Source organism: Antedon mediterranea, chromosome 2 (assembly GCF_964355755.1).
Source record: "Antedon mediterranea chromosome 2, ecAntMedi1.1, whole genome shotgun sequence".
NCBI classification, from domain to species: Eukaryota; Metazoa; Echinodermata; class Crinoidea; order Comatulida; family Antedonidae; genus Antedon; species Antedon mediterranea.
The window spans coordinates 5,613,202-5,634,346 of NC_092671.1; the positions used below are offsets into that span (position 1 = coordinate 5,613,202).

The window sequence follows — 21,145 nt, forward strand, 5'->3', positions numbered from 1 at the left end:
AATAAAGTCTCTGAAAAAAAAAATGTAATAAAAAAAAATTATTTAATAATTTTTTTATATAAAACAAAATCATGATCACCACAAGGTTTTTATTTTTATCATTTTAGTAAGCCTATATTTAATAATATAAATATATGAATGATGATATAAAACCGTTATTTATTGTTTTTAATTAATTTCTTTTCTTACAAAATGATTCTTAAGGCCTAATATCTTTATTACAATTTCACGTTAGTATCAGTTTGTAGTTTCATTTTAGTAGTTTAGTTAGTTCACACAAGAAATGACGATGCGTATTTAAACACGAACGATAAATTATCGATGCAGTAATAAATTCTATTTATTTTAGTTTATTTTTAAACCTATAGATTTCTTTACCGAAAGTGTCAGTTGAATGATATCAACTCCATTGATGAACGTCATTCAATCATTTTGACTAAATAAGGTTAAATGATTCGTTCTTGCCCGAAGTTCCATAAAGATAAATAGATACATAAATAGATAACTAGAGTCTGGCACCACGAAGGGGAGAAATTGAAAATAAAATGTATTAATAGAAATTAACATTAACCATCCAAAAAGACAGAACGGGATAATCGTTAGCATAAAATATGATCAATCCAAGAAAAAAATAAATATATTTATACAAAATTACTTAAATACACGATTAATGTTTGTTTTAAAATGTATAAAAACAACAGAAACTAAAAGGAGAAAGGGTAAGAAAAAAGAGAAAATATTAATAATGTTATGAATTTTTTTTTTAAAGAGTATGATCAAAATAAATTATTTGAAATTCAATACTTACCTACCTTATTTAGGGCCTACGTACCTTATTAATTTATATTATTGTATAATAGTTTATGAAAGAAAGAAAATAAATGTTCACGTTGAACTTGATAAGAGAATTTTAAAAAAAAACTAATGATTATATGAAATGATGTGTAACTAAAACCTGTTTATTCTCTGTGACGCAAAACAACGTTTAATTTGCATTTTATTTAAAGCATATTCATGACTTTATGTATAGTTATTTAACTCGTTTAAATTGTATTGTTTTAATCGGTAATTAAATGACAGAGTGCGTAATTGAGTAAATTCACAATCGAGATCGATTCCCAGTCGAATTATAAATGAAATCGATACGATATCTTAGGATTACCAATACATTTAACAAATTAACAACAACCTCCAAGTACTCGCACATACGTAAAAGAAAATAGGTCATTAATATGAAATTGAGATGAAATTGATATAAAAATAATTTGTTTAAATTGACGGTATTTTTCAATTGGAGTATGTCCTTAGTGTGACACACTTTAGCAGTAACCTGTTAATTTTAATTAAATGATCAGGAATTTTTCCAAACGACTTGCTGACGACTTACTTTTGTATATTGTAATTTGTAAAAACATGGCCTGTTTCTGCTGCATATAAAAAAATAACCGGTTAAAATCGGTGTGAATAAATTAACTCCATTTTCTTGGGAGCAGAAACGGTAAAATTGTTGGTAACGGTTAAAAGGCAGCGTAAAATAACCGGTTAAAATCACCCATTCGTCAGTCAAAATGTATTAATATGATAAAAAAAAAAACAAGAGTGTAGGCTTAAACGAAAGTAATAAAACTCTTCTTTATGTCTAAAACACATAAACCAACCAACGTTCATTTATATAATAAGGTAGTTCTAAAAATGGATAGATATTTCTATGCATTTATATCATATCGTTTTTTTTACAAAAAATTTAGCAGTTTTCAGCTCATATTTAACTTCTTTCGTGTAAAGTATATACAATGTTGATGAAGAATCTAATGATGTTATTATAGAATTTGCATCATAAAATACTAAATAGGACATTACACTATCAAATGGGGCCTTATTATGACATCTGTTACCATAATAATACAAACAACAGTATTTAGCTATAAATATAACTAATATAGTTAAACGACTCGTGGAAAGTGTGCATTTATAACTTGTCACCTAATCGTTGTATTAATCCCAGGCTCGTTGATCTAAAAAATAGACGGCAAATCAGGAGAGTTCTACTCACATCTTCTGTACAATCTTATATTCTATTCAATCGCATTACGATAACCTAACGCACATAGAGATATTATAGTAAACTCTATGCCGAACGTAACAAATATAGTTCCTTAACACCAACAAAATGTATTCCTCGGGCTCATGATGACGAATACACAAAAGTGCTGACCTTAGACGAAGTACAAAGCAATTATTATGATTATTCTCTATATATTTTGTACCGAATGCTAATTCGGAAATAATTAGCATATTATGTTTTTAAATAACCACCATCTCCCTAGGTCTTAATTATATAATAAGTATTTAATAAGGTTACTGACCTAAGACTCTTAACATTGTTGTTGGATCAGAAATTAGAAAATCGATAGATTGCATTACGATCACTGGCAATTCTATCATGAATTAGAATTCAAGAATACCACAATAAACATGTATTGGGTCTATAATCTTATGTTTAGAACTATAATACGCCGGACGCATTGAAGCTATGCAAAAAATTTAAATCCAGTTCAGACATTAGGCCTAAAAACGCATACAGAATGCGTGATATCAGAGGTCTAATATTTTTGTCATAACAGGATTTGACACTTCAAATAGCAGACAATATTTTAGGTCAATTTCCTAATTATAAGTCCACTCTTGAGCAGTTGTTAGAGCTTCTGCTCTTTATGGGTATATTGATGTCGTCTGCTATGTGCATACGTCATAACTTGGCCAGAACGTGCAAATCTGTTCGCGAAACTGCCTGATCTAAAAATAAACCAGGGCTAATGTATTCACAGCTTCAAAATTGGTTTATCAAGATACAATATAAAATATGTTAACTTAATGGTTTTATTTCATGCTACTGTATAATAGCCAATTAAAATTGTGGTGTTTATATTTATCTTCATTTTATTATTCAAGGCCAGTGCACCTTTAAATTGAAAACAAAATGAAATGTTGGTATATGACGTGGCTGTCTTGAATCTTATCAAATATATTTCTGAATTGTTTTAACCAACGGGTTCTCACCCAAATCTAATCCTAACCAATTAATAAACATAGCTATATTGATTTGATTAAGAAACTAAACAAAACCTATAGCATTGTTGATAATATTATGCAGAATTTACACAGGTCCTAATTTAATTCATAATGGATGAAGACATAACCTACATATACATAGGTAAACATTGGATGTCTTGTCGAATCCAATATTGATTGAATAATTACTGCAGTGCGGTATTTATATGTATTGTATTATTCATGTACACTGGGTGACCTCTTCGGTCAAAGAATGACCTCCCAGAGGGCCCAGTTATGATCAGTGGCTGTGATGTATTAGTACACCGGGGTAAACCCCCTACTCGTCGTATACCGGGGTAACCCCTTACTCGTCTCGAAAGATGTATCTAAAATAATTTTGGCTAATCATTGCTGAGACAGTTTTCCATTCTATAAAATTAATAGGAATCCTTTAAAATCGTGGAAATGATACATACTTTAACGTCACAAAAACTTAGAAATGACTTTATACATTTATAACTTTATTACTCATATCATGGCAGGCAATTTATAGATAATGTATAAATAAATTAAATGACATTATCTGTATGTTTTAAAATGAGGTCCTTGCACGTTTTGATGAACCATGTAAGCTTACTGTAGAATCACGAACATAGTGATTGTGACGTCACCGGATCTTCAATGTGTTATCTTTTACAGAGTAAAGCCTAACTATAATTCATAAATAACAGTGGAATTATTTGGATGGGGTATTTTCAAACTTGATTGACCGCGTATAAGAATGAATGAATGTCTAAGAATGAATGAATGTCTAAGATAATGACGTCATTTCGTCAATAATTTTCATATTTGAGACATTCTTTTTATTTGTATTTTTTTATTATTAGTCACTTAAAAGGATCCCAATGGAAATAAGCTAATAAGCTTTTTGAGCTATCCTGAAAAATATTGCAATTTCAGTAATTTATGTTATCACTTGTATATATTTTTTATGATGATTTTCCTAACAAATTCAAATCAAATCAAACTACGTGACAATATGCAGATAATATAATAAAACATTTTATGTAGGCCTATTAAATGAAATTATTTTTAGTCTGAAAGAAGTCTTAGCTTGTTATTGATATGATCGGGAAAAGTTCGCAAAGACATGATTGTATCATGCTATAGGGCTACTCTATTTGATTTCCCTACGCGATAGATTACTCATAATAATGTTAAAATAATAGACAAATAATGTTTGTATAAAATGTTCCGCTCAATTAAATATTTTAAGGATCCTGCCAAGTTTACAAGTACATCGAGACTGCTAATAGTTTTATCGGGTAGACGTATATTGAATGTTTAGTTACGGCTTTCTGCGAAGCCTTGTCCCTATCAAACTTTATGTGACAGAAAAATGTGATGTGCCCATATATGGACACGATGATGTCATATCACTACCATTGGGCACATCACTCTTTGTCAATTAGTTTGATAGTGTAGACAGAGCTTAGGTCAGTCAAGAAATGGTTCCATCCAACTGAATGTTACTAACAGCTTTTTAGAAGCATTTTTGGCTTACTGACCGTAATAATCACCACTATAAATAACCCAGAGGTTTTAAAATACAAAATTCAGATTCTAGATTTAATAATTGTTATAGATATCAGTTAGGTTAACAGTTCTTTATCTCATGAATCATCCAAACGTTGGATTACTACAGGAATGTTACGCGACATTAAGGACATTACCATAACCAACGCTGATTGGTCAGAAGTTTAAATTACGCCTGTCTTAACGTTTTGAGGCGAAGGACTCAAATTTGCTACAATGCTATACAGTGTAGAGGTCAATGCTGCGGTGGTAATAGGTCTAACGACTTTTCACTGTTGAGTAGACCTACTCAACCACTTATGTAGTGACGTTAGCAAAAGGTCAGTGATATTAAACGCCACTGTATCATTGTGCAAAAAGCAACAAGTGCACTTAAATAACAATGCATGTATATTGTCTTTTTCCGACGATATTAAATATGGATTTAATTAAAATTATCTGGATTTATAGTTTTTTGTTTCATACTAGTTTAATTCAATGGCCTCCTTCAAGACTGAACTGCGAGGGCGTATCGTTAGATTTCTGACCGTTTGTCTAGTATAGGTCATGGTCTAGAGGACTATTAAACAAACTACAATTTAATCTACACTTAATTTTAAGATATTGTTCTTGATTTTTACAAAATTGAGAAATATGTTGTCGTGAATTATCGAAAAAAAAAAACAATAATTATATCAACAAACACTATTGTATTTCAGAGAGGATTAAAATGACTTAAACACAGTTTATGTTGTGATTTTGTTAAGCGCACCCAAATGGCTCCTTGACAAATAAAACCCATTCTACGATTACAATAAATGTTTTTACTTTAATTTATATTTGATAAACAAGCTTTTGAATTTCAAGAAATATCACATTTCTAATAATTTATACATATAATGGAATTATACAAGTTTGGTTACGACTTTAAAAGCAAATTTGACGATTCATTAAGTTTGAAGTCAAATATTTAGATTTGTGGGATTGTAATCGGATGTTTTGGTCTAATGGTAACAAAGGGTATTATACAAGTGTAATTGGTATGGCACCGTTTGATTAGCGGTCTTTATTGCCATTTTGGACGACCAAAATCTTTATAATTCAAAGGCCTACACTTTCCCTTCGATAGCTAAGTTATTAAGGTTGAACCAGGGAGTTGTTATTAGAAAACTCCCTGGTTGAACATAGGCGGATCAAGTAGGCCTTTCTATCCTAAATTTCGAACGTTACAAAACACATATAAACACTACTGTTAAAGATAATTTTTGGCCCAACTCCTCCTTCTCTAATTTTAATTTCTGTATCCGCCACATAAAATAAAAGTAAAATTAGCATGAAAAAAAAAACCATGCGTGAGTAGTCAAGATAGAAAAATAGAAGAGGAAAGAGGTCCTTAAAATTGCGACGAGATCCAGACGATATGTAATTTTAAGTATTTGTCTATCTGAACGCATCGGATATATAAAATATTTTACATATCCGATGCGTTCAAATAGACAAATATTTTACATCAATATATTTAATAGGCTCTGTCAATATACACTATATATTTTATTGTAAATGATAAATATGATATATACAATCTTTATTGAGATTAATGACGAAGTTCTTGTGGCCAGGTATTCGCCTCGAGTTTTTTGTTAAAATCAGTTCAAACGAAAAGCATTATCGATTTGATCTCAGTCAATATAAACTGTGGTCCTGCTATTGTTTCCATATTGCATTGTATTTCTATTTTATATAGCCTACAAACTCTTGAATGAATACAGTGAGTCATCGCATAATTTTCAAACATAATAGGCGTTGATGTAGAAATAAGTAATGCTATTAAAAATATTCATGATTGACCCTAGAATAGCTCGACAGGTCTTGTTCATTCATAAAAAAAATATATATCTGGGAATCACCGGCCTAATTATTGTATAATTATTGTTATAGTGAAATACTTGAATTGTAACATAAACAGTCTCACATCACTGATTGACGACGTATTAAAATATCATTAAAAATATCATTACAAAATGTTTTTATCTGTTTGTAGTTCAGTAATGTTAGCTAGACGCCATTTAGAGTCTCCCGCGGGCTTTAGTTAAAAACCAGTACGGTTATTAAGGGTGTGTCTGAGCCATAATTAATGACTCTTGACGCCCTGGCTAACATCAAACGGGTAGGCACCCTGATTTTAGACTACATCACGTTAATGTGCCTCTTTTACAACTATTGGATGGTGCCATCTGTAGGGCCTATTATTATTTCCCAGTATTTAGTAATTTATTGTGTATTAATTACCTAGTAAGGTCAACTATTAGGCCTAAGCTAATTACCTCTATTCCGAAATAAACACGGATTATCAGATTTAGATTATCATTCAACAGATCCACCTGGATCAGCAAAACGTGATCTAGTCCATTTCTTAGGCTACTCGATGACGTCATTTTGCAGAAAAAATACAAAGAAATTGCTATCATTTAATTATATGGTATTTATTATTTGTAAAAATGTAATTTTATTATTACGAGATAATATTAAAATCACCGCATTTTCAAGGTGCCGGACTCCTTCAGCTTCCTTCCATATAATTGATAAAACCATGGACCTATAATTTATAGGTCCATGATAAAACCAAGGCATTCATAACTTCACATTGGTAAAACTATTACAGTATTTGAGCATTCTTTTATTGGTATATAATACATTGACTTTCAGCCGACTAAAATGATCACACAACAGGCCTACGGTTAATCCCTGAAAAGAAACTAAAATGCTTATGTATAACACTGATTACCCCATCCGGGTTGCTCTGTTCTCTAAGTAAAACTAATTTTAAAATATGTAATTAAACGATTATTTTTAAGGAAAAAACGTCTCAACAGTAGCTGGTAATAGGCCTATACTGCGGAAAACGTCTCAACTGGTAACTAATTTTTCATGCGAGGCAATATGCGAGGCAATGTAAACCGTCATTTAGATTAAAAACATAATATACTACAATATTTTCGAATATTTCTACAATTATCAATGTTCAGAAATATTGACAGAAGAGTATATAAAATAGGAGATTATAGGTGAATGTGGTTGGTGGTTGGCTGGGTCGGACTGACTGCTGGTGTTCACCGATGCGTAACAGGATTGCTTGCAATGCAATGTGGGAAAACTCGTAAAGTCATCTTATTATTGGTTCGTCAGAAATGCATAGAATCAGTCACAAGAAACAAATTCTTTTAATATTTTTCTTATCCATGGAAACATTTATTTGAAACCTCAATCGAGAAATTCTTATAAGGATTTAGTTGCATTCGAATGAGTTGATCTTTTCTGGAGATATGTATGATCACAGACAAAGGTAGGACTAAGTGTTTAGTTATCTTTACTCCATATAAGAGCTCCATCTTATTACTGCAGTAATTTAATTAATTATGGATTTTTGATAATACTGGTATTAAGGTAGCATATTAAAGGATCGCGATCAAATCGTATGTCTATTGTGTTAAAATGACTAGCTTATATTTATAAATATCACATTCGCATGAACCTTCTTTATTGAATTGAAGGTGATAAACTATACTGTGAAATACGACTCCTTTCAACATCTGTTGAAGAAAATGTATCGACGATTTACGACTTTTTGGTAGAGGGTTTATATAGATAATGATTTAAAAAGATATATGACTGCCTTCCTCCAAGGTAGACTAGCTGTAACCATACAACGAAAATGGCCTATGATATCCGACGAGAATTGTAGAACCTTATTCTACATTTTCAACAATTCATGCTTGAATAAGCCTACCCATCTTCTTTCAAAATGTTTATACTGTATTAACTTGACTATAGATACAGTCCTCATTTTATCGGAACTACAATTATATCGAGTTAATTGCATGTAGGGAAGAGAGAGAGAGGAATTAGGCCTACGCCTAAAATATAGAAGTTAGACCCTTATTCTACGTTTTCAACAATACTAAGCATGAATAAGCCTACCCATCTTCATTCACACTTTTTAACTAACTAGACTAACTACAGTATCTCATTTTATCGGAAATACAATTAGCCAGCTATATTGAGCATTTTATTGTCATGCAGAATAATATATAGGTTAATGGAATACATTATAATTGTACAGGGCGTATATATACTGCAGGTTATAATAACAATCTGATGGAACTCAAACTTAACCTAAAAAAAATAAATAAAAAGTAATCAAAACGACTCTCAGTATTCATTTAATTCAACAAATTGCAATCAATTAAATATTAATATTTATTATTATTTTATATACGTTGCATTATATAGTGCATAATTAAGAAGTGCGTTCTATTGTATACCTTACTTGTGTATACCAAATCCACAAAATATTATTATCATTTCAAGGTCAAAAACGGGGAAAAAAATAATGAACAAACAAATAAACGACCTTCTACACCGGTATAGTAATTATGGATCTCGGGTCATAATGTCTATAGCAGTTGTGATACCCTAATGGCATTGGCACGAACAATGTAATAAATGTATTGTTGTATGAAACGCTAAATATGAAATTCAAAAGAGTCGCGAGAGATGGATTTGTGACGAGTTCGTTGAATTGCCAAACATGCAAAAGTTTCCATTTAAATTTGTTGTGCATGTTGTGCTGTGGCCGTAAATACATGCTTTTTGTTGGTTAAAGAGTGTAGTATTATATAATGTTAGCATACTAGTACTACATAATCACAGAAACTTGTTAATTGGCAAGAATAATGTACCAAACACGAAGAACATGAGAACCGAGAGTGTGAACACATAACAAAGGATATTAATAATGAACAAAAAAATCGGCACATGTTGACGTACTATGCTACCGTGTAAATGAATGTTAAACATGGCTGCCAATGTTTGACATACAGTATATAGGAGGATACTCACAAAATGTGTTCCTTGATCATGTGTATCTTCATATCCCATCCCACCTGAATTTATTTGGCCTATCATATAAAATATTAAGTCTGTCAGAGAATTTCGAAATTCATTAAGCATTTCTGGTATAGTATTCTCATTAACTTTTGAGATAATTATGGACGTACTATTTTTTCCATCGGGTAATAATCTCCGTAGGCTCATCTCAAGACAGTAACATAAGTCGCGCGTGTCTTCTCCGCCACAATGTCTATCCAATTATTAATATTAATATTAGAATAGCAAATCTACATGGAAAATGGTGGATATTGATGTATCATCCCAATATATATGGGTGCGCATTAATATTATCGGTTGCCCTATTTTATTTTTAAGGTTAAAAATAAATTCCCAATCTATATAAGCTTAAAAGGTGGAAACTTTAGTGGATTGCAAAGTCACCACATTTTAGAGATATGGCGCAGATTGAGAACTGACAAGGATTTTTTCAGTAGGCCTACTAATGCTGCTGTATGGTCGCTACCATGCAGATGCATGTAGACGCATGTAGGGCTATAGGCCTATTTAGAATGTATGGAAAGCTACTGAAAAACTCGAAGTTATAAATTACGAAATAAGAAATAAATTCCCAGGAAAACAACATTTTTGTTGGTAAAATCAACAGCCAGAGAATACAAAACAACTTTATAATAATTTATGATTTCATCCCCAAAGAGCACAACAATCTGTAATCGGACACAGTGAGCTCAAGAAGAAAAATCAATGACCATACCTAATTAAATTGATAAAAACCATATGGAAGCATTCAGTTAATTGATATATATATATAAATTATTATATCTAGTATCTGAATTGTATTTTAAAACCTCTGGGTTATTTATATTGGTGATTATTACGGTCAGTAAGCCAAAAATGCTTCTAAAAAGCTGTTAGTAACATTCAGTTGGATGGAACCATTTCTTGATTGACTTAGCTCTGTCCACACTATCGAACTAGTTTGACAAAAAAAGTGTGACGTGCCCAAATGTGGTAGTGATATGACATCATCATGTCCATGGGCACATCACATTGTTTTTGTCACATAAGGTTTGATAGTGTAGACAGGGCTTTAAACGATTTCAACCAGAACCCTGCGGGTATCGCAGTTTATGTTTAGATTTTGCCATTTATGCCATGGTGAAATCAGGGAGTTGTTATTAAACTCCCTGGTGAAATAAAACTATACGGTACTGTACGATAATTTGTTCTATTCCAATTGCAGTCTCAATAGGTGATGTAGGCCCTATACCCTAAAACAACAGTTGAATAATGTCAGTTGAATAATGTTATCCTGAGCAGTGTAGCTCTTATTCCTATAGATATATTAGGTCTGGTGTACCATGCTCTAATAATATGATAATTAATTCTTACCTATTAAGGTAATCAAACTAACAACCTCGTATAAAGACTATTTAATTCTCAATTGTATTTCAGCAAAGGGAACCGGATGAATAATTAGCCTGGTTTTATCAATGCAGTTTCCATACAGCTGTCTTAGAAGCATTAATAAATATTATGAGAGCCAACGAAATATAATAATTATTATTACGATGGATTTATTAATTACAAGGGATACTACGCTTAAACTATAATATTATTATATAAAGAAAAACATATGATTAAAATTGATCATTATTATTAAAATTAAACAAAATCTCAAACAAAACAAGCAGTATAGGCCTACTACCGATTATATTATTCATAATTTTATAGGAAATGTTAATTTTCTTTTATTATTTTATGATAATTTATCCTAAACTGATTTAGACAAATCTTTACCATTTCATCATAAAAATGGCATATTTATATCTAGTCTGACATGATTAATACAAATATACACCCAGCTTCGAGAGGATTGGGATTAGGATCCCCAGATTTTCAAATCATGGAGAAATTATGATCCTCCATTATCAAATCTGATCAAATCAAATCCAGATTGCCATAACAAACATCAAGGTGTTTACGGCAATACTATTATAGATTTTTTTTTAATACGATGTAACAATGTAACCCAAATCCTGGCTATTTATGCAGAACTTACAAATAAATCAATGATTAATTATTTACGAATGTAAATAAATGTCTTCGCTTTCTAAAGTAGCCTACCAGCTGTTCCTTGTTCAGCAGATTGATACCCCTACAGGGGCTTAAATACACTCCACTCAGCTGTACCAATTTGTCACAAGTCAATATCGTGTAACTGTTAAAAACAGCTTAGGGTTTGAAACACTACAGCTGTAGGTACAATATTTATAGGTAGTTTACATTCAGGCAAAAGATATTAAGCAGAAAACGGTAGAAGGGGATTAGACTGTAGTTGTTTAGTATTAACCGATTTAAACTTACCTTCAAACTCCAATTAAACGCTGATTCTGCTCTCTGTCTGTCCTATTCGAGGCATTATCATGATTTATCTACAGTACTGTATTCATTATCTTCTATATTCTTTCCATGACTGTTGTTCCATATGAAAACGTCAGTTACATTCCAGCTGTTTTCCAGGATAATATGCAAGTTCAAAGTATTTATTGAAAAACCATCCCTTATATTCTCTGTTTTTAATTTTAACAATGTATGCCTATATCGAATAATAAACCGTTAAAAAGACAATTTTTTACATGACACATTTTTTAGTGGTAGCATAATATTGATTGATATAGCATTGTTTCATTTATGATTTACTATCATGTAAAATTTACTGGGTATTATTTTTGTGAACCTCGAAATGCTTTGATCATCACAAAAATGAACTTCTCAACTACATGGATGTACTGTCTACCACTTCCGATTCATAATGGTGTTTATTTATCAACCCTTTCACCGTAAACCGCTCATAAATCAGTTCTTGAACGACGACGATTCGAGATCGGTTCATTTACACTTTCTTTATTATAAGATAAAACAGTTGATTCTTTGTTTATATTTAGTCAGAGGCAATACCTTTGTACTACTGCAGGCATATATTATTAGTCATCACAATATTTCTTTATCATAGTCTAACGGCAACAACAACCATTCCTTTATAGGCATGTTAAATTTTACTCCTAAAGTATGGTTATTTATTAAATCCGGGTTACTCAAACAACAGTTCGTACTCTTTAATTTAAAGGCATCACTTGCGAGTTGATGACAGATGACCGGAACGTAACGAATTACTAAACAGCAGCATGCTTCTCCTTATTAAATATGAGATTAGTTCTGTTAACACTTGGAAACAGTACGGTAGACCTACTATTAATACAAGCATTCATAAATACCATTTGGACCATGGAGGTATATACCTCCAATGCTTGTAATTGTTATTTTAAAATAAAAACTAAGAACAGTACAATGTTAGAACAGGTCATTATATACCACGCCCGTCCAATAATAGCATAATTAACACTCATTGTCACTCCCCTATTTATTCAATAACTTAATTTAAAATACAAAGTGACAATAAAAATTGACACGCCTATGGTGTAATATCAGACTGTAACAAGACGTAAATTGAATTTGGTTGTAAATCTTTTTAAAAAGAATATCTTACTTAATTATTTTGTTTAAAACAAACAACAAAATATCAGGGTCTACCGAGACTTGAACTCGGATCACTGGATTCAAAGCCCAGAGTGATAACCATTACCCCATAGAACCGGTGTTTGACCAAATTAGGAGTTAAAAGAATTCGACGAAACGCAATTCTTTTGGAAAAGAATTATATCACTTTTAATAATTTTGTTTTAAAAGACAAGACCAACAAAATATCATGTTCTAGCGAGACAGAGTGCTAACCCTTACACCATAGAACCGATGCGTGACAACAGAGAAGTCAAAACAATTTCAATAAAATAATAAATTCACGTTAAATTATTTTGTTAAAAAAGACATGACCAACAAAATATCAGGTTCTACCGAGACTTGAACTCGGATCACTGAGTCCAGAGTGCTAACCATTACACCATAGAACCGATGCTTGACAACGTAGAAGTAAAAAAAAATTCAATAAAATAATAAATTTACGTTTAATTATTTTGTCTAAACAGACATGACCAACAAAATATCAGGTTCTACCGAGACTTGAACTCGGATCACTGGATTCAAAGTCCAGAGTGCTAACCATTACACCATAGAACCGATGCTTAAAACGTAGAAGTAAAAAAAAATCAATAAAATAATAAATTCACGTTTAATTATTTTGTTTAAAAAGACATGACCAACAAAATGTCAGGTTCTACCGAGACTTGACCTTGGATCACTGGATTCAAAGTCCAGAGTGCTAACCATTACACCATAGAACCGATGCTTGACAACGTAGAAGTCCAAAAAATTCAATAAAATAATAAATTCACGTTTAATTATTTTGTCTAAAAAGACATGACCAACAAAATATCAGGTTCTACCGAGACTTGAACTCGGATCACTGGATTCAAAGTCCAGAGTGCTAACCATTACACCACAGAACCGATGCTTGGCATCGTAGAAGTAAAAAAATTTCAATAAAATAATAAATTCACGTTAAATTATTTTGTCTAAAAGACATGACAAACAAAATATCAGCAAAGAAGAAGTCAACAGAATTTGACGAAACGCAATTCTTTTTTTGAAAAAGGATTAAATCACGTTTAATTATTTTGTTTTAAAACGCATGATCAACAAACTATCAGATTCTACCGAGACTTGAACTCGGATCACTGGATTCAAAGTCCAGAGTGCTAACCATTACACCATAGAAACGATGCTTGACAACGTAGAAGTAAAAAAAAATTCAATAAAATAATAAATTCACGTTTAATTATTTTGTCTAAAAAGACATGACCAACAAAATATCAGGTTCTACCGAGACTTGAACTCGGATCACTGGATTCAGAGTCCAGAGTGCTAACCATTACACCATAGAACCGATGCTTGACAACGTAGAAGTAAAAAAAAATCAATAAAACAATAAATTCACGTTTAATTATTTTGTCTAAAAAGACATGAGCAACAAAATATCAGGTTCTACCGAGACTTTAACTCGGATCACTGGATTCAAAGTCCAGAGTGCTAACCATTACACCATAGAACCGATGCTTAAAACGTAGAAGTAAAAAAAAATCAATAAAATAATAAATTCACGTTTAATTATTTTGTCTAAAAAGACATGACCAACAAAATATCAGGTTCTACCGAGACTTGAACTCGGATTACTGGATTCAGAGTCCAGAGTGCTAACCATTACACCATAGAACCGACGCTTGACAACATAGAAGTCAACAAAATTCAATAAAATAATAAATTCACGTTAAATTATTTTTTTTTAAAGGCATGATCATCAAAGTATCAGGTTTTACCGACACTTAAACTCGGATCACTGGATTCAGGGTCCAGAGTGCTAACCATTATACCATAGAACCTCTTGACAATATTATAAGTTAAACGAATTCGACGAAACGCAATTCTTTTGAAAAAGAATTAAATCACGTTTAATTATTTTGTTAAAAAAGACATGACCAACAAAATTTCAGGTTCTACCGAGACTTGAACTCGGATCACTGGATTCAGAGTCCAGAGTGCTAACCATTAGGCCTACACCATAGAACCGATGCTTGACGAAATTAGAAGTTAAAAGAATTCGACAAATATCAATTTTTTTGAAAAAGAATTAAATCACGTTAACTATTTTGTTTTAAAACGCATGATCAACAAACTATCAGATTCTACCGAGACTTGAACTCGGATCACTGGATTCAAAGTCCAGAGTGCTAACCATTACACCATAGAAACGATGCTTGACAACGTAGAAGTAAAAAAAAATTCAATAAAATAATAAATTCACGTTTAATTATTTTGTCTAAAAAGACATGACCAACAAAATATCAGGTTCTACCGAGACTTGAACTCGGATCACTGGATTCAGAGTCCAGAGTGCTAACCATTACACCATAGAACCGATGCTTGACAACGTAGAAGTAAAAAAAAAATCAATAAAACAATAAATTCACGTTTAATTATTTTGTCTAAAAAGACATGAGCAACAAAATATCAGGTTCTACCGAGACTTTAACTCGGATCACTGGATTCAAAGTCCAGAGTGCTAACCATTACACCATAGAACCGATGCTTAAAACGTAGAAGTAAAAAAAAATCAATAAAATAATAAATTCACGTTTAATTATTTTGTCTAAAAAGACATGACCAACAAAATATCAGGTTCTACCGAGACTTGAACTCGGATCACTGGATTCAGAGTCCAGAGTGCTAACCATTACACCATAGAACCGACGCTTGACAACATAGAAGTCAACAAAATTCAATAAAATAATAAATTCACGTTAAATTATTTTTTTTTAAAGGCATGATCATCAAAGTATCAGGTTTTACCGACACTTAAACTCGGATCACTGGATTCAGGGTCCAGAGTGCTAACCATTATACCATAGAACCTCTTGACAATATTATAAGTTAAACGAATTCGACGAAACGCAATTCTTTTGAAAAAGAATTAAATCACGTTTAATTATTTTGTTAAAAAAGACATGACCAACAAAATTTCAGGTTCTACCGAGACTTGAACTCGGATCACTGGATTCAGAGTCCAGAGTGCTAACCATTAGGCCTACACCATAGAACCGATGCTTGACGAAATTAGAAGTTAAAAGAATTCGACAAATATCAATTTTTTTGAAAAAGAATTAAATCACGTTAACTATTTTGTTTTAAAACGCATGATCAACAAACTATCAGATTCTACCGAGACTTGAACTCGGATCACTGGATTCAAAGTCCAGAGTGCTAACCATTACACCATAGAAACGATGCTTGACAACGTAGAAGTAAAAAAAAAATCAATAAAATAATAAATTCACGTTTAATTATTTTGTCTAAAAAGACATGACCAACAAAATGTCAGGTTCTACCGAGACTTGAACTCGGATCACTGGATTCAAAGTCCAGAGTGCTAACCATTACACCATAGAAACGATGCTTGACAACGTAGAAGTAAAAAAAAATTCAATAAAATAATAAATTCACGTTTAATTATTTTGTCTAAAAAGACATGACCAACAAAATATCAGGTTCTACCGAGACTTGAACTCGGATCACTGGATTCAGAGTCCAGAGTGCTAACCATTACACCATAGAACCGATGCTTGACAACGTAGAAGTAAAAAAAAAATCAATAAAACAATAAATTCACGTTTAATTATTTTGTCTAAAAAGACATGAGCAACAAAATATCAGGTTCTACCGAGACTTTAACTCGGATCACTGGATTCAAAGTCCAGAGTGCTAACCATTACACCATAGAACCGATGCTTAAAACGTAGAAGTAAAAAAAAATCAATAAAATAATAAATTCACGTTTAATTATTTTGTCTAAAAAGACATGACCAACAAAATATCAGGTTCTACCGAGACTTGAACTCGGATCACTGGATTCAGAGTCCAGAGTGCTAACCATTACACCATAGAACCGACGCTTGACAACATAGAAGTCAACAAAATTCAATAAAATAATAAATTCACGTTAAATTATTTTTTTTTAAAGGCATGATCATCAAAGTATCAGGTTTTACCGACACTTAAACTCGGATCACTGGATTCAGGGTCCAGAGTGCTAACCATTATACCATAGAACCTCTTGACAATATTATAAGTTAAACGAATTCGACGAAACGCAATTCTTTTGAAAAAGAATTAAATCACGTTTAATTATTTTGTTAAAAAAGACATGACCAACAAAATTTCAGGTTCTACCGAGACTTGAACTCGGATCACTGGATTCAGAGTCCAGAGTGCTAACCATTAGGCCTACACCATAGAACCGATGCTTGACGAAATTAGAAGTTAAAAGAATTCGACAAATATCAATTTTTTTGAAAAAGAATTAAATCACGTTAACTATTTTGTTTTAAAACGCATGATCAACAAACTATCAGATTCTACCGAGACTTGAACTCGGATCACTGGATTCAAAGTCCAGAGTGCTAACCATTACACCATAGAAACGATGCTTGACAACGTAGAAGTAAAAAAAAATTCAATAAAATAATAAATTCACGTTTAATTATTTTGTCTAAAAAGACATGACCAACAAAATATCAGGTTCTACCGAGACTTGAACTCGGATCACTGGATTCAGAGTCCAGAGTGCTAACCATTACACCATAGAACCGATGCTTGACAACGTAGAAGTAAAAAAAAAATCAATAAAACAATAAATTCACGTTTAATTATTTTGTCTAAAAAGACATGAGCAACAAAATATCAGGTTCTACCGAGACTTTAACTCGGATCACTGGATTCAAAGTCCAAAGTGCTAACCATTACATTACACAAGTTATAATAATTTGTTTATTGCTCTTTGTCGTACTGCTAAAAAACAATATTATGAAAGAAAATTCAATCAAGTCAAAACAAATATTAAGAAAGTTTGGGGTGTGATCAATTCTGTTTTAAATCCAGCTAGAAAAATTAATAAAAATCCCTCAGTCTTGAAAATTGGGGATGAATTTATTTATGATACTAACTCTATATGTGATCACTTTAACAAATATTTTTCAGAAATCGGTTTAAAAACGCTCAACTCCATCCCAGATAATAATATTGATCCAATGTCGAATTTACCACCCCCACCCATTAATTCATTTTTTATTAACCCAGTCACTGAAAATGAAGTGTTGAACATGATCAACAGTCTAGACTCTAATAAAGGATCAGGACACGACTCCCTTACACCTTCTGTTCTTAAAAAAGTTACTCCTTTTATTTTAATTCCTCTTACTTATGTTATCAATTTATCTTTTACTACAGGAATCGTACCTGATCATATAAAATTAGCTAAAGTGGTCCCAGTTTTTAAAAAGGGAAATGCAAACTTACTTAAAAATTATAGACCGATTTCCGTTCTCCCCATTCTCTCAAAAATAATAGAAAAATTAATGCATACTCGTCTTTATACATATTTAACTAAACATAACATCCTAAATAATCATCAATATGGTTTTCGTAAAAAACACTCTACCTGTCACGCTATGCTTGAACTTATACATTCAATTAATAATGCATTTGAAAATAAAGAATTTTTGTTAAGCACTTTTCTTGATCTATCCAAAGCTTTTGATGTTGTTAATCATGATATTTTACTTTCAAAACTGTTACGTTATGGCATTAGAGGTGTTTCGTTAAAATGGTTTATTAGTTATCTTAGTAATCGTAAACAATATGTACAGATTGGTAACTGTAAATCATCGGCAAAGAACGTTCCATGTGGTGTACCACAGGGGTCGGTCCTTGGACCCTTATTATTTCTTATTTACGTAAATGACATAACCTTTGTTAGTGATACACTGAATATTGTTTCCTTTGCCGATGATACAACTTTATTTTATTCAAACAAAAATATTGATTTATTAGTAAATACCTTTAATTTAGAATTAAATAAGATTGAAAATTGGTTCTCTTCTAATAAATTATTGATTAATACTTCAAAAACAAATTTCATTATATTTCACTCCCATCGAAACAGGCATAAATTAAGTAACAAAAACATTCAGGTTGTTCTAAATGGTAAAAATCTGGACCGAAAAAGCGAAACTTTATTTCTTGGAATTTTAATTAATGAAAACTTAAATTGGACCGGTCATCAGAAAAATATTTCAATCAAAATGTCTAAATGCATTGGTGTTATAAACCAGATAAAATATTTTTTTCCTCAACACATTTTACTTTCTTTGTATAATTCGCTTATATTACCACATTTACTTTATTGCAATATTATATGGGCAGCTGATTATCCATCAAATTTACAAAGAATTTTCATTTTACAAAAACGTGTTGTTCGATTATTAAACTTTGAACAATCTACATCTGCATCAGAACCTTTGTTTAAAAAACTTAAAATTTTAAAAATATATGACCTTCATAAACTTCAAGTTACTTCTTTTATGTTTGAATATGTTACTGGTTTACTACCAAAGTCTGTTTCAATGTTATTTTCAAATCGTTTATTAGATCATACCTATAACATAAGAAATCCACATAAATTGTATGTTCCATTTGTTAAACTTAGAAAAAGCCAGTTTTTTATTACTTATTTAGGACCAACGTATTGGAATAATCTAGATTCAACTGCCATCAATCATTTATATACTGTAAATTCATTTAGAAAGCATATAAAAATCCTTTATTTATCTTGTTACCAAACCTACTAAATATGTTGCGCACTGTATAATTTATTAAATTGTATGCGTTGTATTTGTATATTTATACGGTACCGTTCTTATTTTTGTTTGAATTATTATTATTATTTTAGGGGTCAATGTGAGACAAGTTCTACTTCTAATTTTGATCCCTAAGATGGTCTTATATTAATTGTTTATGATTGTTTATTGTAATATTGTTTGTTATATATTGTGACCATCTTAAATAAATGTATTATTGAATTGAATTGAATTACACCATAGAACCGATGCTTAAAACGTAGAAGTAAAAAAAAATCAATAAAATAATAAATTCACGTTTAATTATTTTGTCTAAAAAGACATGACCAACAAAATATCAGGTTCTACCGAGACTTGAACTCGGATCACTGGATTCAGAGTCCAGAGTGCTAACCATTACACCATAGAACCGACGCTTGACAACATAGAAGTCAACAAAATTCAATAAAATAATAAATTCACGTTAAATTATTTTTTTTTTAAGGCATGATCATCAAAGTATCAGGTTTTACCGACACTTAAACTCGGATCACTGGATTGAGGGTCCAGAGTGCTAACCATTATACCATAGAACCTCTTGACAATATTATAAGTTAAACGAATTCGACGAAACGCAATTCTTTTGAAAAAGAATTAAATCACGTTTAATTATTTTGTTAAAAAAGACATGACCAACAAAATTTCAGGTTCTACCGAGACTTGAACTCGGATCACTGGATTCAGAGTCCAGAGTGCTAACCATTACACCATAGAACCGAAGCTTGACAAAATTAGAGGTTAAAAGAATTCGTCAAATATCAATTCTTTTGAAAAAGAATTAAATCACGTTAAACTATTTTGTTTTAAAAGGCATGATCAACAACCTATCAGGTTCTACCGAGACTTGAACTCGGATCACTGGATTCAGAGTCCAGAGTGCTAACCATTACACCATAGAACCGATGCTTGACAACGTAGAAGTAAAAAGAATTCGACGAAACGAAATTCTTTTGAAAAAGAATTAAATCACGTTAAACTATTTTGTTTTAAAACGCATGATCAACAAACTATCAGATTCTACCGAGCTTGAACTCGGATCACTAGATTCAAAGTCCAGAGTGCTAACCATTACACCATAGAACCACTGTTTGGAGACGTAGAAGTTAAAAGAACTCGACGAAACGAAATTCTTTTGAAAAATAATTAAATCACGTTAAATTATTTTGTTAAAAAAGACATGACCAACAAAATATCAGGTTCTACCGAGACTTGAACTCGGATCACTGGATTCAGAGTCCAGAGTGCTAACCATTACACCATAGAACCGGTGCTTGAGAAAAGAAGAAGTCAACGGAATTTGACGAAATGCAATTCTTTTTTTGAAAAAGGATTAAATTACGTTTAATTTTGTTGTTTTAAGAGAC

At 31.5% G+C, this 21,145-nt stretch overlaps 24 non-coding genes across 24 annotated transcripts; all 24 read right to left on the reverse strand.

Moving 5' to 3' along the window:
• Window positions 1-13,602: 13,602 nt before the first annotated feature.
• Window positions 13,603-13,674, reverse strand: Trnaq-uug (transfer RNA glutamine (anticodon UUG)). Its single transcript has one exon. It is a non-coding gene; the product is annotated as a tRNA-Gln (tRNA).
• Window positions 13,675-13,931: 257 nt separating this feature from the next.
• Trnaq-uug (transfer RNA glutamine (anticodon UUG)) lies at window positions 13,932-14,003 on the reverse strand. Its single transcript has one exon. It is a non-coding gene; the product is annotated as a tRNA-Gln (tRNA).
• A 199-nt stretch (window positions 14,004-14,202) lies between these two features.
• Trnaq-uug (transfer RNA glutamine (anticodon UUG)) lies at window positions 14,203-14,274 on the reverse strand. Its single transcript has one exon. It is a non-coding gene; the product is annotated as a tRNA-Gln (tRNA).
• Window positions 14,275-14,368: 94 nt separating this feature from the next.
• Window positions 14,369-14,440, reverse strand: Trnaq-cug (transfer RNA glutamine (anticodon CUG)). Its single transcript has one exon. It is a non-coding gene; the product is annotated as a tRNA-Gln (tRNA).
• Window positions 14,441-14,533: 93 nt separating this feature from the next.
• On the reverse strand, window positions 14,534-14,605 carry Trnaq-uug (transfer RNA glutamine (anticodon UUG)). Its single transcript has one exon. It is a non-coding gene; the product is annotated as a tRNA-Gln (tRNA).
• Window positions 14,606-14,697: 92 nt separating this feature from the next.
• Window positions 14,698-14,769, reverse strand: Trnaq-cug (transfer RNA glutamine (anticodon CUG)). The gene has a single exon. It is a non-coding gene; the product is annotated as a tRNA-Gln (tRNA).
• Window positions 14,770-15,042: 273 nt separating this feature from the next.
• On the reverse strand, window positions 15,043-15,120 carry Trnaq-cug (transfer RNA glutamine (anticodon CUG)). Its single transcript has one exon. It is a non-coding gene; the product is annotated as a tRNA-Gln (tRNA).
• A 111-nt stretch (window positions 15,121-15,231) lies between these two features.
• Window positions 15,232-15,303, reverse strand: Trnaq-uug (transfer RNA glutamine (anticodon UUG)). The gene has a single exon. It is a non-coding gene; the product is annotated as a tRNA-Gln (tRNA).
• Window positions 15,304-15,397: 94 nt separating this feature from the next.
• On the reverse strand, window positions 15,398-15,469 carry Trnaq-cug (transfer RNA glutamine (anticodon CUG)). Its single transcript has one exon. It is a non-coding gene; the product is annotated as a tRNA-Gln (tRNA).
• A 94-nt stretch (window positions 15,470-15,563) lies between these two features.
• Trnaq-uug (transfer RNA glutamine (anticodon UUG)) lies at window positions 15,564-15,635 on the reverse strand. The gene has a single exon. It is a non-coding gene; the product is annotated as a tRNA-Gln (tRNA).
• Window positions 15,636-15,727: 92 nt separating this feature from the next.
• Trnaq-cug (transfer RNA glutamine (anticodon CUG)) lies at window positions 15,728-15,799 on the reverse strand. Its single transcript has one exon. It is a non-coding gene; the product is annotated as a tRNA-Gln (tRNA).
• A 273-nt stretch (window positions 15,800-16,072) lies between these two features.
• On the reverse strand, window positions 16,073-16,150 carry Trnaq-cug (transfer RNA glutamine (anticodon CUG)). Its single transcript has one exon. It is a non-coding gene; the product is annotated as a tRNA-Gln (tRNA).
• Window positions 16,151-16,261: 111 nt separating this feature from the next.
• Window positions 16,262-16,333, reverse strand: Trnaq-uug (transfer RNA glutamine (anticodon UUG)). The gene has a single exon. It is a non-coding gene; the product is annotated as a tRNA-Gln (tRNA).
• Window positions 16,334-16,427: 94 nt separating this feature from the next.
• Trnaq-uug (transfer RNA glutamine (anticodon UUG)) lies at window positions 16,428-16,499 on the reverse strand. Its single transcript has one exon. It is a non-coding gene; the product is annotated as a tRNA-Gln (tRNA).
• Window positions 16,500-16,593: 94 nt separating this feature from the next.
• Trnaq-cug (transfer RNA glutamine (anticodon CUG)) lies at window positions 16,594-16,665 on the reverse strand. Its single transcript has one exon. It is a non-coding gene; the product is annotated as a tRNA-Gln (tRNA).
• Window positions 16,666-16,759: 94 nt separating this feature from the next.
• Window positions 16,760-16,831, reverse strand: Trnaq-uug (transfer RNA glutamine (anticodon UUG)). The gene has a single exon. It is a non-coding gene; the product is annotated as a tRNA-Gln (tRNA).
• Window positions 16,832-16,923: 92 nt separating this feature from the next.
• Trnaq-cug (transfer RNA glutamine (anticodon CUG)) lies at window positions 16,924-16,995 on the reverse strand. The gene has a single exon. It is a non-coding gene; the product is annotated as a tRNA-Gln (tRNA).
• Window positions 16,996-17,268: 273 nt separating this feature from the next.
• Window positions 17,269-17,346, reverse strand: Trnaq-cug (transfer RNA glutamine (anticodon CUG)). Its single transcript has one exon. It is a non-coding gene; the product is annotated as a tRNA-Gln (tRNA).
• A 111-nt stretch (window positions 17,347-17,457) lies between these two features.
• Window positions 17,458-17,529, reverse strand: Trnaq-uug (transfer RNA glutamine (anticodon UUG)). Its single transcript has one exon. It is a non-coding gene; the product is annotated as a tRNA-Gln (tRNA).
• Window positions 17,530-17,623: 94 nt separating this feature from the next.
• Trnaq-cug (transfer RNA glutamine (anticodon CUG)) lies at window positions 17,624-17,695 on the reverse strand. The gene has a single exon. It is a non-coding gene; the product is annotated as a tRNA-Gln (tRNA).
• A 2,386-nt stretch (window positions 17,696-20,081) lies between these two features.
• Window positions 20,082-20,153, reverse strand: Trnaq-cug (transfer RNA glutamine (anticodon CUG)). Its single transcript has one exon. It is a non-coding gene; the product is annotated as a tRNA-Gln (tRNA).
• A 273-nt stretch (window positions 20,154-20,426) lies between these two features.
• Window positions 20,427-20,498, reverse strand: Trnaq-cug (transfer RNA glutamine (anticodon CUG)). Its single transcript has one exon. It is a non-coding gene; the product is annotated as a tRNA-Gln (tRNA).
• A 112-nt stretch (window positions 20,499-20,610) lies between these two features.
• Trnaq-cug (transfer RNA glutamine (anticodon CUG)) lies at window positions 20,611-20,682 on the reverse strand. The gene has a single exon. It is a non-coding gene; the product is annotated as a tRNA-Gln (tRNA).
• A 293-nt stretch (window positions 20,683-20,975) lies between these two features.
• Window positions 20,976-21,047, reverse strand: Trnaq-cug (transfer RNA glutamine (anticodon CUG)). The gene has a single exon. It is a non-coding gene; the product is annotated as a tRNA-Gln (tRNA).
• Window positions 21,048-21,145: the final 98 nt, after the last annotated feature.